Raw genomic sequence first — 15,451 nt, forward strand, 5'->3', positions numbered from 1 at the left:
ATTTCGAATAGTTTGCAATTAATTGCGCCTTAGCTATTTTTTGAGACAACACCCCAGTGGGATCGTCAGCTCTACTTCGTTTTGATTTTCCACCATGCAGTGCAGGCAGCAGACCTGCTCCCGGGAGGGGCGGCCGGAGGGGGTGTGCCCTTGCCCCGCCGCCGCAGGGGGCGCTCGGACACCCGCCGCTCCCCAGGCGCCCTGTGAGTTGCGCCCCCTTCAGTCTGCGCACCGCCGAGCGGAGTCCGGCTGCTCGGGAGCCGTCTGGAGAGGCTGACAGGAGATGTGCGGGCGACGCCTTCTGCGCCCCTGAGCGGAGTTGCGCCTCCGCCTCCGGGGCTTCGGGGGCCGCGCGGCGGCGTCCCTGCCGCCCGCGCTCAGTCTCCTGCGGCCCCGCAGGGGTTCCGACTTCCGGACGACTCGGGGCTGCGTCCACGCGGACAGGAGCCCGGCTCCCTGCCCAACAGACGACGCGGGAGCAGACGGTGAGGAGACCAGAGGAGGTGAGGAGACGTGAGAGGAAGGTGAGGAGACCTGAGAGGAAGGTGGGGAGACGTGGGGCGAAGCATCCTGCTTGCTGCTGAGGTGGGAAGGGGCGGTCTTCGGGGGCGCAGGAAAGGCTCGATGTGGAAAAGTGGGGTTTTGGTCAGTTTTGTGTGCGGTGTAGACAGTGTCAAGGGTTTTTGGCGTGTGGCAGCGCCGTTTCTTGTGGGGACTGTCCTTCCGGGTGGTGCGTCCTTGGCCCCATCGGCCCAAGTTAACTGAGCCCATCGTGTGAGTTCAGCTCCGGGCTGTCTGTCTGGTCCCTCTGGTCCCGGCGCCTGCTTTTGAGTTAATCCCACACTGTTTTGGTGTTGGAATCTTTGCGATATGGTGTGAAGTCAGGGTGGAGACGCCTCCAAGCCTGTGTGTGTGTGTGTGTGTGTGTTTAAGGTTTAACATTTATTTTTATTTTTATTAAAGTATAGTTGATTTACAGTGTTGTGCCAGTTTCTGCTGTACAGCATGTGACCCAGTCATATATCTATGTATCCACACACACATATATATATTCTTTTTCTCATGTTATCTTCCATCCTGGTCTATCCCAAGAGACTGGATATAGTTCCCTGTGCTGTACAGTAGGATCTCTTTGCTAATCCATTATTTTTTTAATGAAAAATTTTTTTCATTTTATGATGTTTATTTTTTCCATTATAGCTGGTTTACAGTGATCTGTCAATTTTCTACTGCACAGCAAGGTGACCCAGTCACACATACATATATACATTCTTTTTTCTCGCATTATCATGCTCCATCATAAGTGACTAGATAGAGTTCCCAGCGCTATGCAGCAGGATCTGATTGCTTAGACATTCCAAAGGCAATAGTCTGCATCTATTAACCCCAAATTCCCAGTCCATCCCACTCCCTCCCCCTTCCCCTTGGCAACCACACATCTATCCTCCGATCTCTATGATTTTCTTTTCTGTGGAAATGTTCATTTGTGCCATATATTTGATTCCAGATATAAGTGGTATCCTATGATACTTGTTTTTCTGACTTACTTCACTTAGCATGAGAGTCTCTAGTTCCATCCATGTTGCTGCAAATGGCATTATTTTGTTCTTTTTTATGGCTACATAGTGTTCCATTGAGTCTATATACCACATCTTCTTAATCCAATCATCTGTCATAGACATTTGGGTTGCTTCCATGTCTTGGCTATTGTGAATAGTGTTGCAGTGAACATACATGTGCATGTGTCTTTTTCAAGGAAAGTTTTGTCCAGATATATGCCCAAGAGTGGGATTGCTGGGTCATATGGTAATTTTATGTATAGTTTTCTAAGGTACCTCCATATTGTCCTCCTGGCCTTTTCTTTCTAAGGGTCACTTTGTCTAGTTGGGGTCCTTTGTGGTCCCTCACAAATATTAGCAGGATTTTCTCTGTTTCTGTGAAAAATACCATTAGAATTTTGGGAGGGATGGTATTTACCATGTTCGGTGCTTTGGACAGAATGGACAATTTATTAAAAAAAAATTTTAGGAGTTCCTGTCGTGGCTTAGCGGAATCAAATCTGAGTAGCATCCTTGAGGACACAGGTTGGATCCCTGGCCTTGCTCAGTGGGTTAAGGATCTGGCGTTGCTGTGGCTCTGGCGTACGCCGGCGGCAACAGCTCCATTCCGATTGGACCCCTAGCCTGGGAACCTCCATTTGCTGAGGGTGCAGCCCTAAAAAGACGAAAAAGGAAAAGTAAAAATTTTATTGGAGGGACTTCCCGCTGTGGCGCCGTGGGTTAAGGATCTGGAATTGCCTTAGTTTCCTGGAATGTTACAGCTGTGACCTGGATTCAGTCCATGGCCTGGGAACTTCCATATGCCGTGGGAGTGGCCAAAAGAAAAAAGAAATTATTGGTGTATAGGTTTTTTGTTTTTTGTTTTTGTTTTTGTCTTTCTAGGGCTGCACCTGTGGCATATGGAGGTTCCCAGGCCAGGGGTCAAATAGGAGCTGTAGCCACTGGCCTGCACGACAGCCACAGCAACAGCAATGCCAGATCTGAGCCGAGTCTTCGACCTACATCACAGCTCACCGCAATGTCGGATCCTTAACCCACTTAGCGAGGCCAGGGTTTGAACCTGCATCCTCATGGATGCTAGTCAGATTCATTTCCCCTGGGCCACAAAAGGAACTCCTATTGGTGTACAGTTGATTTACAAGGTTGTGTTAGTTTCAGGTGGACAGCAAAGTGATTCAGTTATACATACATATATATCCCTTCCTTTTCAGATTCTTTTCCCATATAGTTATTACAGAATATTGAGTACAGAACAGACATTTTTTTTTGTCTTTTTTTGTCTTTTTGTTGTTGTTGTTGTTGTTGTTGTTGTTGCTATTTCTTGGGCCGCTCCCACGGCATATGGAGGTTCCCAGGCTAGGGGTTGAATCGGAGCTGTAGCCACCGGCCTACGCCAGAGCCACAGCAACTCGGGATCCGAGCCGCGTCTGCAACCTACACCACAGCTCACGGCAACGCCGGATCGTTAACCCACTGAGCAAGGGCAGGGACCGAACCCGCAACCTCATGGTTCCTAGTCGGATTCGTTAACCACTGCGCCACGACAGGAACTCCAGAACAGACATTTTAACAATACTAATTCTTCCATTCCATGAGCCCAGGGTATCTTTCCTTTGATTTGTGTCTGTAATTTCTTCATCAATGTCTTAAAGTTTTTAGTGTGCAGGTCTTTCAAGTCCTTGGTTAAATTTATTCCGAGGTATTTTGTTCTTATGTAATTGTAAATGGGATTGTTTTCTTTCTCTTTCTCTTTCTGTTTTTGCTTTTGCTTTTTTTTTTTTTTGCCAAACCCATGGCCTATGGATGTTCCTGGGCCAGGGATCGAACCTGTGCTGCTGCAGTGACAATGCTGGATTCTTAACCCACTGTGCCACCAGGGAACTCCTCTGATGGTTCGTTATTACTATTTAGAAATGCAATTGGTTTTCATGTATTGATTTTGTAACTTTACTGAATTCGTTAGTTATAATAGTCTTTTGGTAGAATGATGTGGAAAATTGGAATTAGGAGTTCCCATCATGGTGCAGTGGAAATAAATCCGACCAGAATTCATGATGTTGTGGGTTTGATCTCTGGCTTTGCTCAGTGGGTTAAGCATCTAGTGATGCCGCAAGCTGTGGTATAGGTTGCAGATGTGGCTTGGATCTGATGTTGCTGTGGCTGCAGTATAGGCTGGCAGCTGCAGTTCCAATTGCACCCCTAGCCTGGGAACCTCCATATGCCACAGATGCAATCCCAAAAAGCAAAAACAAAACAAAACAAAACAAAAAAACCCAAGAAAATTGGAATTAAAAAATCCCACTGTTTGAAGTTTGGGAGATTGCTAAACTTGGTTGTAAAGGAAACTTCTTTAAGCTGAAGGCAGAGCTTGGGAGCTGAACTCCAGGATCCTTTTTTTTTTTTTTTTTTTCTTTTTAGGGCCACAGTCACGGCATATGGAGGTTTCAAGGCTAGGGGTCAAATTGAAGTTACAGCTACCAGCCTACGCCACAGCCGCAGCAATGCAGGATCTGAGCCACATCTCTGATCTACACCACAGCTCATGGCAACACCGGATCCTTAACCCATTGATCAAGGCCAGGGATAGAACCCGTGTCCTCAGGGATCATAGTTGGGTTTGTTAACCCCTGAGCCATGACAGGAACTCCCTCCAGGAATCTTTTAAAGAGGCTTCCCTGAAGCAGCACAGGCTGTGGTTTGAGAAAAGTGATGAAATGAAGCTTTCCTTTCTGTTGCTGAAGGGGAGGGTTTTGTAAGGCACTTCAGTTTTTAGGGCAGAGGTTTGTTGAACAAAGTGCTCCCCCCAGATGGGCTGAGGCTCAGGATGTCTCTGTCCCCTTCCTGGGAGAGTCCAGGGCAGGGGGGTGTCGGGTCCCAGGCTCTGTCCCCCTTGTTTCTCCTCCCCACTTCCGGGTGGAGGACTCCAACCAGGAGGGGGTGGGGGGCCCACGTGAGCACCATTCCCTGCATCCTAGGACGCAGGCTGGCCAAGGCCCTCACCACCTCTTCCCCTCAGTATCAGGAGACGCTGTGCCCCAGCAGCAGAAGCGGGCAGGCGGGGAGGGGCAGGGCACCATGAGCAGGTAAAGGATCACCGGTTGTGGTGGGCCCTGGGCGGCTCTGCTGCAGCAGGGTCACCAGGACGCTAGTGCACGTCTCTGGGCCCTGTGAAGTGTGACGACATGTGGGCACGAGCTCTCTGACCCGGAAGTACCTGCCTTGAATCTTGGACATAGAGTTTTCTAGAATCAGGCTGGCATGGTGTTTGGCTTCTGGGCATGAATGCAGTGTGTCAATGTGGTGGTCTTTTGGGGGGGGGGTCCTGTGCTCATCCTTGTGCCCTTTCTCTTGAGAATTCTCTCCAAAGACCCTTCTTCTTCCACCTGGGCTGCTTCCTTCTGTCCTTGACCCCTCCTGGGGGGACCTGATCTAAAGCCAAATCACATGAATTAAGGGGGCTGATTAATTTAAAGCCAGTCTTACGACATAGAGTGTTTGACTCAAAATAGCGGGGTCAGTAAGGAGGAGTGCGTGCCATGGGAAACACTGAGGAAAAATACCCCCTTTATATGGCATTGCACTGTGTTTAGTAGGAGGAACGAAGTAAGGCTGGCAGGTACCCAGGGTCCCTCATTTCAGCCCCTTGGGGGAGGCAGGAGGAAGGGCTGAGAGTTGTTGTTAGAGCGGATGGCCACTAGAGGGTGTCGCAGCACCAGTAGGGCCCACCTGCTGCTTTCTGGAGGCCCCTCCAGGCTCAGAACTGTGGATGTCAGGGGATGGGCAGAATCCCAAGGGTGTGCCCCAAGAAAAGGGTTTGGTACCCTCTGGCCCAAACTGTCTCACCTCAGAGAGGGGCCATAGTTCTGCCTTCAGATATGTGGGTGACTTCCAGCCTGATCTGGTGGCCCTTTGGCCAGACAGTTGGACAGGCCGTCTGGGGTCTGACTGCTATCTGGTTGTCCACAGGCAGAACTCTGGACTCATACATACCTGGCTTGAATCCTGGGTGTGCTGTTTTCTAGAATCAGGCTTGCAAGGGGTTTGGCATCAGGAAAGCTGGGCTGGTGGTCGTGAATGGAGGGCGTGAAAGGGGTGCTATTTTGGTGGGGGGGCTATGCTTCTCCCTGTGCCCTTTCTCTTGAAATTGATCCCCAGCTTCCTTTCTCCCTTCCATCTGAAATCCTCCTCCTCTGCCCAACTCCTGTTAGGGCGGAAATACCTAAAACCTGGTGACGTGAGGAAAGCGTGTGGGGATATTGATTTAAAGCTGGGTCCCAGAGCTGAAGGGCCCACATGGATTTAAAGTCTGCTCATGTGAATTAAAAAGCAGGGCAGCTGCGTGGTGTCAGGCTGTGGGGTGAGTGCCCTGGCGGACCGAGAAAGCCAGGCCCCCGTCTGCAGGGCCTTTCATTGTGCTTATGTTAGAGCACCATCGACTGAACCTCTACAATACTTCCATTCCAGCTCAGCCTCTTCCTCCGTTGCCAGACTTGTTGCAAGGAAGCTTCCTAAAACCAAGTAATGGGAAGAGAGGCTGGGTGGTCCTTGGTTACATGCCGGGTCCCATGGCTGAATGATGCCGATCGAATCTGGGTCTGCTCACATGACTTACAAAGTGGGGTCCTTGATTTGAGGATGCGGGGGAGATGTCGTGTGGAGTGAGGGTCCTGGCCGACTGTGAGAGAGTCATGCCCCGACCCGCAGTGTATCTCAGTGCGCCCGAGAGGGGGAGGAGCAAGGACATCAGCCTGGCAAGTGGCCCACGCCAGTGCAGACCAGGCTTCTGCTGTGGGAGACAGAGGCAGGGCTGAGAGGTGCTGTTAGAGCACATTTCTGCCAGAGGGCGCCAGCGCACAGCAGGGCCCTTGCAGCTCCCTGTTAGCATCTCCAGGCTCAGAAGGGGAGGGGAGATGGACCCAGCGAAGCTCAAGGAGGTGCAGGAGCCTGGTGTGTTTGTGTTCTTGGTGCCTCTGACCCTGTGGCCCAATTCGCCTCACCTCAGTGAGGGGCAGAGTCTGCTGTCACATGGCTAATTCAATTCCTCCCCCAAATGAGGGAGATGGGCAGGCTGTCTGTGGTCTGAGTGTCCTTTTCTTGTTTGCAGGCAGAACTCTGGACCCAGAAACACCTGGCGTGAATGTTGGATGTTCAGTTTTCTAGAATCAGCCTGGTGCGGAGTTTGGCTTCTGGAACGCTGGACAGGCTAGGGCCTCAGTGCCAGGCCATTTCCTTACCAGTAAAAGGCCGATCTGTAGTTAGCAATAGTGTAGAAGTGTCGGTAGTCACGGTGCGGGCCGTGGTTCACCACAGCGCGCAGAGCCCTATCTATGGAGCATGTAGGGCCTCAGTGAGGGACCATCGAGCAATATTTGGGGACAGTTCAAGGCCTTAGTTAGCTTCAGCACAGGGACACAGTTAGGCACTCGTAGTGTGCTTTAGGGACAGTGCAGGGCTTCGGTTAGCAGTTGTGTAGACCCTTAGATAGGCACAGTGCAGGGCCTTGGGGACAGTTTAGATCTTTACTTGTTATAGTGCAGAACCTTAATAATAGAGATTGCGAGGCCTTAGTTTGGGAGCGTGCAGGGCCTTAGGGAAGGTGTGGAACCATAGTTAGGACTTTGCGGGGCCCTTGTTAGGGACAGTGCAGGGCCTTTGTTAAAAACAGTTGAGGGCCTTAGTTAGAGATAGCGCAGGGCTTTAGTTAGTCCCAGTGAAGGGCCTTAGGAATAGTGCCTCATCTGAGTTAGGGAGAGTGCAGGGCCTTAGTTAGGATCAGCCCGTGCCAGAGTTAGGGAGAGTGCAGATCTTTGGTTAGAAATAGTGCACAACCTCAGATAGTGACCGTTGAAGGCCTTAGTTAGGGCCAGTGCAGTGTCTTTGTTCGCTTCAGTGCAGGGATATAGTTAGGCAGAGTGCAGGGCTACTTAGGGACAGTGTAGGGACTTAGGGACATTGCAGGGCCCTGAATAAGAACATTTCAGGGGTTAAGTTAGGGGCAGTTCAGGGCCTTAGTTCATGAGAGTGAGGTACTTAGGGACAGTGCAGAACCATAGTTAGGAATTTCCTGGGCCCTATTTAGGGACAATGCAGCATTTAGTTAGGCCTTAGTGAAGGACAGTGCAGGCCCTTTGTTAAAAACAGTTCAGGGCCTTAGGGATAGTGCAGGGCCTGAATTAGGGAGAGTCTACGACCTTAATTAGGGGCAATGCAGAGCTTTAGGGACAGTGCATGGCCATACTTAGGCTCAGTGCAGGGCCTTAGGTATATTGCAGGGCCTGAGTTAGCGACAGTTCACATCTTAGTTTGCAGTAATGCATAACCACACATAGTGACAGTATAGGGTCTTAGGGCCAGTGCGAGGCCTTAATTAGGGACAGTTCAGGGTCTTAGCTTCAATACAGGATCATGGTTAGGCTCAGTGCAGGGACTTAGGGACAGTGCAGGGACTTAGGGACAGTGCATAACTATAGTTAGGACTGTGCAGGGCCCTAGTTAGGGACAGTTTTGGGTTTTATTTACTGACAGTGAAAGGCCATAATTAAGGACTGTATGGAGGCTCTTTTAGGGACAGTTTAGGGCTTTACCTAGGGCCATAGCTGGGCAATGCAGACATAGGTATAGTGTAAGGTTACTCAGGACAGTGAAGGGCCTTAGTTAGAAATAGTACAGGGCTGGGAGTTCCCACTGTGGTGCAGTGGAAACGAATCCAACTAGTATCCATGAGGATGTGGGTTCAATTCCTGGCTTGCTCAGTGGGTCATCGATCCGGCATTGCCATGAGCTGTGGCGTAGGTCGCAGATGTGGCTTGGATCCTGCGTGGCTGTGGCTGTGGTGTAGGCTGGCAGCTGTAGCTCTGATTTGATCCCTAGCCTGGGAACTTCCATGTGCCATGAATGTGGTCCTAAAATGGAAAAAAAAAAGGGGGGGGACTAGTACAGGGCTTTAGGTGTAGGGCCTTAGTTGGGCACAGTGCAGTGCTTGTTATAGCGCGAGGCCTTATTAATGACAGAGTAGATCTTCAGTTGGCGATAAGGCAGAATCATAGGTAGTCACAGTGCAGGGCCTTGGCTTCAGTACAGGGAAAGCGGCACCACGTGAGGTTACTTAGGGGCTGGGGAGGCTGTGAAACATGGGAGCGTGAAACCACTCTGATGATGAAAGACACAGACACACTTGGGTTTGAAAGAAATGCTTTGGATGAGAAATGAAACCATGCCAAGGTTTTTACTTGACTTGAGGCTCCAGACGATTAAACATTTAAAAAGAACACACACACAGGCACCTACACAATCTTCAGTATATTGTTTGGCCATAGAGGTTTGTGAATTTCAGCCATGTGGATAATGATGAAGACACAGAATTTATTCAGAAGCAAGCCGTTGCTGGACGGATTACCCGAGTGATGTGAGGTTCTGCGTGTGTGTGTGTGGGGCGGGGGCAGTAAACAGCTAAGCAGAGAGACATGGAGAGAGAATTCTGCCGCCTTCCCTCCGCATCACCGTTGTTAAAATGAACTCTGCTGATGATAATCTGGGTCCCTCTCTTCATCCTTCCAGGGCTAGAACCCCTTAACGTTTCGGGGAGTGTGACTGTCCTGGTGCACACGCTGCCTGCGAGCCCGTGGGGAGCTTGAGGGCACTCCCAAAGAAGGCCTGAAAGGGGCTCGGGGCTCCCGCTCCTCCTCCTAAGCCGATGCCCTGGTGAGCTGGGGAGCAAGTTGGGCAGCTTTATTCCTCGCCGGGGGCTGCTTCAAGGTCTCCCGGGGAAGCTCTTCCTGTACATCCGCATCCTGCAGAGGCCCTGCCTCTGGCAGAATGACCGCAGCTGCCATGATTTCCTCTAGGAGGCTTGATGAGCCCCGGAAAGCCGAGGGCTGGTGCCGCTGCTGGACCAGGGGAGCGGACGGCTCTTTGCTTGAGGGTGTCTGCTGCTGGGGAGAGACGGGCAGGTCGGCCTGTGCAGGCTGCAGCATCGCCCCTTGCCCGGGATGCCAGCTGGCACCCAGCGTGGGAGGTGCAGCGCTGAACTGGGTTCTGTGGCAGCAAAGGCTGCGCAGGACTGGCGAAGTCAGACTAAGGGACAAGCGGGAGGCAGTCTGCTGCCTGGGCGGTGTGCAGGTTTGTCTGCTGCCTTGATCCTGCGAGGGAAAGGGTTGGGGCTAGAGGATAGGGTTGGGGGTTTGGGTTCGGGCTAGCGTTACGGTTAGGGTTAGGGAGTTAGGGTTTCGTTAGGGTTGGTTTTAATTTTTTTTTTTGTCTTTTTGTCTTTTTTGTTGCTGTTGTTGCTATTTCTTGGGCCGCTTCCGCGGCATATGGAGGTTCCCAGGCTAGGGGTCCAATCGGAGCTGTAGCCACCGGCCTACGCCAGAGCCACAGCAATGCAGGATCCGAGCCGCGTCTGCAACCCACACCACAGCTCACGGCAACGCCGGATCGTTAACCCACTGAGCAAGGGCAGGGACCGAACCCGCAACCTCATGGTTCCTAGTCGGATTCGCCAACCACTGCGCCACGACGGGAACTCCCAGGGTTGGTTTTTTGGTTGTGGATTGTATCAGTTGTTGAGATGGAAATTTTGAGCCCAGCCTGTCCCGGCTTTGGGGTCTGGATCAAGTGCCTGTGGGCTGTGCACGGGAGGGGGTGCACGGTGCGATTTTGGTGAGCAGCTGCGCGCATCCCTGTGCTCTTGCTCTCAAGAGGTCTCCTGAAATGCCGTCCTTTTCTTTCCACGTGAGCCTCTGTGGGTCTCTGCATACACGTGGTGTGAAGACCTGCTCAAACGCCAGGTCCGGGGAATGAATACCGGTAGATGGATCTCAAGGAAGCTCTCACGGAGATCCCTCCTGGCTCTCTGGGTACAAGATCTGGCTTTGTCGCTGTGGTGGCTTTGGTGAGCTCTGTGGCTTGAAAACCGTCAATGGGCATACAGCGATGCATGCTTCAGGTGGGGCCAATCAAGTAAGGAAGAAAGGGGGAAAGAGAGAGTGGAAGAAAGAAAAGAAGCAAGGTTTTATTGCCCAAATGGAGGAAGAAGAGTTGGAAAATTAAGAGAAAAAAATCCATCATTATGTGCACTCACACCTTTCTTCACACACGCCTGTGTGCGGACTAGCGACAAAAGGAGGAAGGCTGTCAGGACTGGACGGGTCGGGAGCTGAGTAGGGTTCCAGATGGACGGGGTTTCCCATCGTGTGTGTGTCTCTCTCACAGACATATTTTGTTTCATATGAGAGCTTTTCTTTCCACCCCTGTGGCTGCCAATGCCACATTTTTTGCATATTTTTATGGCTGAGTCCACTTCGGTTGTGTCTACAGTCATCCCAAATCTGCTTCCGAATCCAATCATCTGTCCCTGGACATAGACTGTGTTTCCGTGTCTTGCCCCTATGAAGAGGGCTGCCTGGACAGAGTGGGGCATTAACCTTTCGGAAGAGAACATGTTCGGGATAAATGGCCAAGAGGGGGAGGGCTGGGCCCGACGGTCATCCTGGGTTTCATTTTCGGATGCCCTGGACCCTGTGGTGCCTAGTGACTGAACCAATGGACGCACACACCCACCCTGTGGGAGGGCATCCTCTTGCCCACACCTCGTGTCCAGGGTTTGTCATTCAAAGGGGTCCTAAGGAGGGCCATGGGGACAGGGCTGGGTTAGGGTTAGGGTTAGGGTTGTGTTAGTTGGTTTAGGTTTAGGTTAGGTTAGGGGTTAGGGTTAGGAGTTTAGTGTTTAGGTTTAGGGTTAGGGTTAGGGATTAGGGGTTAGGGTTATTGTTAGGGTAGGGTTCGGATTAGGGTTGGTTGTTAGGCTTAGGGTACGGGTTAGGTTACGTGTTAGGCTTAGGATACGAGTTAGGGTTAGGGTTAGGGGTTAGGGTTAGGGTACGTGTTAGTGTTAGGGTACGGTTTAAGGTTAGGGTACGTGTTAGGGTAGAGGTTAGGTTTAGGGGTTAGTGTTAAGGTTGGGCTCTGGGTTAGGGGTTAGGGTTAATGGTTAGGGTTAGGGTACGGGTTAAGGTTAGGGTATGGGTTAAGCTTAGGTTACGGGTTAATTTTAGGGTACGGCTTAGGGTACGGGTACGGATTAGGGTTAGTGTACTGGTTAGTGTTAGGGTACGGGTTTAGGGTTAGTGTTAGGGGTTAGTGTTAAATTTAGGGTTAGGGTTAGGGGTTATGGTTAGGGGTTGGGGGTTGGGGTTAGGGGTTGGGGGTTGGGGTTAGGGGTTAGTGTTAGTGTTAGGGTTCGGGTTAGAGTTTAGGTTTAGTGTTTAGGGTTAGGTTTAGTGGTTAGGGGTTATGGTTATGGTTAGGTTATGTTAGGGTTAGGGTTTAGGGTTTCGTGTTTAGTGTTTAGGGTTAGGGTTAGGGTTAGGGATTAGGGGTTAGGGGTTAATGTTAGTGTTAGGGTTAGGGTTAGTGTTAGATTTAGTGTTAGTGTTTAGCGTTAAGGTTTAGGGTTAGGTTTAGGGTTAGGCTTAGGGTTAGTGGGTTAGGGTTAGGATTAGTGTTAGGGTTAGAGGGTTAGGGTTAGAGGGTTAGGGTTAGGGTTAGGGGTTAGGGGTTAGGGTAGAGGGTTAGGGTTAGGGTTTGGTTAGGGGTTAGGTTTATGGGTTATGTTTAGGGTTAGCGGATAGGGTTAGTGTAGGGTATAGGGTTAGGGGTTAGGGTTAGGGTACTGGTTAAGGTTAGGGTATGGGTTAGGGTAGGGGTTATGGTTAGGGTACGGGTTAGGTTTAGGGCACGGGTTAGGTTTAGGTACGGGTTAGGTTTAGGGTTAGGGTTCGTGTTATGGTATGGGTTAGGGTTAGTGTATGGGTTAGGGTTAGGGTTAGGGTTAGGGTTAGGGTTAGGGTTAGGGTATGGGTTAGTGTATGGTTTAAGGTACGAGTTTAAGGTCAGGGTTAGTGTTAGGGGTTAGTGTTAAGGTTAGGGTTAGGGTTAGGGGTTAGGGTTAGGGTTAGGGTTAGAGGGTTAGGGTTCGGTTTAGGTTAGGGTTAGTTTAGGGTTATGGTTCGGTTTAGGGCTTAGGGTTAGGGGTTAGGGTTTAGGGGTTAGGGTTAGGTTTAGGGTTAGGTTTATGGTATGCGTTAGTGTATGGGTTAGGGTTAGGTGTTAGGGTTAGGGTAGAGGTTAGGGTACGGGTTAGCGTTAGGTGTTTTGGTTTAGGGTACGGCTTAGGGTTAGGGTAGGGGTTAGGGTTATGGGTTAGGGTACGTGTTATGTTTAGGGTACGGGTTAAAGTTAGGGTACAGGTTAGGGTATGTTTACGGGTTAGGGTACGGGTACGGGTTAGGGTATGGGTTAGTGTTAGGGTACTGTTTAGGTTTAGGGTACGTGTTAGGGTTATGTACAGGTTAGGGTTAGGGTACGGGTTACTGTACGGGTTAGGGTACGGTTTAGGGTATGGGTTAGGGTTAGAGTATGGGTTAGGGTTAGGGTTAGGGTTAGGGTTAGGGTTAGGGTTAGGGTACGGATTAGGGTTAGGGTACGGGTTAAGGTTAAGGTAGAGGTTTATGGATAGGGTTATGATTAGGGGTTAGTGTTAAGGTTAGACTTAGGGTTAGGGGTTAGTGTTAGGGTTAGAGTTAGAAGGTTAGTTTAGGTTAGGGTTAGGTTAGGGTTAGGGTTAGGTTTTAATGTTTAGGGGTTAGGGTTAGGGGTTAGTGGTTAGGGTTTGTTTTAGGGTTAGGGGTAGGGGTTAGGGTTAAATTTAGGGTTAGGGTAGGGGTTATGGTTAGGGTTTGGGGGTTGGGTTACGGGTTAGTGTTAGTGTTAGGGTTCGGGTTAGAGTTTAGGCTTAGTGTTTATTTTAGGGTTAGGTTTAGTGGTTAGTGGTTATGGTTAGGGTTAGGGTTATGTTAGGGTTAGGGCTTAGGGTTTAGGGTTTAGTGTTTAGGGTTAGGGTTAGGGATTAGGGGTTAGGGGTTAGGGTTAGTGTTAGGGTTAGGGTTAGTGTTAGGTTTAGTGTTAGTGTTTAGGGTTAAGGTTTAGGGTTAGGTTTAGGGTTAGGCTTAGGGTTAGTGTTTGTTTAGAGGGTTAGGTTTAGGATTAGTGTTAGGGTTAGAGTGTTAGTTTAGGCTTAGGGTTTAGCGTTTAGGGGTTAGGGTTAGAGGGTTAGGTTTACAGGGCTAGTGGCAGAGGGCTGGGTTAGAGGGTTAGGGTTAGGCTTAGGGGTTAGGGGTTAGGGGTGCAGGGTTAGGGTTAGGTTCCAGGTTCGGGTTCGGGTTCGCTTTAGAGGGTTAGAGTTATGGGATAGTGTTAAATTTAGGGTTAGGGTTAGGGGTTAGGGTATGTTTCGGGGTTAGGGTTAAAGGGTTGGGAGTTGGGATTGGGGGTTAGGGTTAGGATTAGAGGTTAGGGTTTAGGGTTAGGGGAATGGGGTTAGGGGTTAGGGTTCGAGTTCATGTTCGGGTTAGGTTTAGAGTATTAGGGTTATTGTTAGGTTTAGGGTAAGGTTAGGGTTAGGTTAGGGTCAGGTTTTAGGGTTTAGGGGTTAGGGATACGGTTAAGAGATAGGGTTAGGGTAGGGGATAGTGTTAGATGTTAGGGTTAGGGTACAGGTTAGGGTTAGTGTATGGGTTAGGGTTAGGGTACGGGTTAGGGTTAGGCTTAGGGGTAGGGTTAGGGTACGGTTTAGAGTTAGGTGTTAGAGGTTAGGGTTGGGGTTAGGGTTAGTGGTTTGGGTTTAGGGGTTAGGGTTAGGGTTAAGTTTAGACTGTTAGTTTTAGGGTGTGGGTTAGCTTACGGGTTAGGGTATGAGTTACGGTTAAGTGTTAGGGATTTGCGTTAGCGTTAGGGGTTGGGGTTAGTGTTAGGGTATGGGTTAGGGTTAGTGTACGGGTTAGGGATAGGGTACGGTTTAGTGTTAGGCTACTGGTTAGGGTTAGGGTATGTCTTAGTGTACGGGTTAGGGTTAGTTTTAGGGCTTAGGGTTAGGGTTTAAGGTTAGGGTTAGAGGGTTAGGGTTAGGGTTAGGGTTAGGGTTCGGGTTTAGGCTTTAGGGGTTACGGTTAGGGGTTAGGGTTAGGTTTAGAGTTAGGGTGCACGTTAGGGTACGGGTTATTGTTAGGGTACAGGTTAGGGGTTAGTTTTAGGGTAGAGGTTAGGGTACGGTTTAGCGTTAGGGGTTACGGTTAGGGTTAGGGTTTGGGTTAGGGTTAGGGATAGGGATAGTGTTAGTGTTAGGATTAGGGTACGTGTTAGGGTTAGGTTACAGGTTAAGGATAGGGTACGGGTTAGGTTACGGGTACGTGTTAGGGTACGGGTACGGGTTAGGGTACGGTTTAGGGTTAGGGTACTGTTTATGTTTAGGGTACGGGTTAGGGCTAGGTACGGGTTAGTTTTAGGGTATTGTTTATGTTTAAGTTATGGGTTAGGGCATGGTTTAGGGTACGGGTTAGTGTCCGGGTTAGGGTTAGGATACGAGTTAGGGTTTGGGTTAGGGTACAGGTACGGGTACGGGTACGGGTTAGGGTTAGGTTTAGTGTTAGTGTAAGTGTTACGGTACTTGTTAGGGTTAGGTTACGAGTTAAGGATATGGTAGGGTTAGGTTACGGGTACGTGTTAGGGTACGGGTTAGGGTATGGGTTAGTGTTAGGGTACTGTTTAGGTTTAGGGTACGGGTTAGGGTTAGGTACGGGTTAGGGTTAGGGTATTGTTTAGGTTTAGGGTATGGGTTAGGGCACGGGTTAGGGTACGGCTTAGGGTCCGGGTTAGGGTTAGGATACGAGTTAGTGTACGGGTTAGGGTATAGTTTAGGGTTTGGGTTAGGGTACGGGTTAGGGTTAGGGTACGGGTTAGGGTTAGGGTATGGGTTAGTGTACGGGTTAGGGATAGGGTACGGGTTAGGGTTAGGGTACTGGTTAGGGTTAGGGTATGGGTTAGGGTTAGGGTACGGG

This window comes from Sus scrofa, chromosome 6 (genome assembly GCF_000003025.6).
Source record: "Sus scrofa isolate TJ Tabasco breed Duroc chromosome 6, Sscrofa11.1, whole genome shotgun sequence".
NCBI classification, from domain to species: domain Eukaryota; kingdom Metazoa; phylum Chordata; class Mammalia; order Artiodactyla; family Suidae; genus Sus; species Sus scrofa.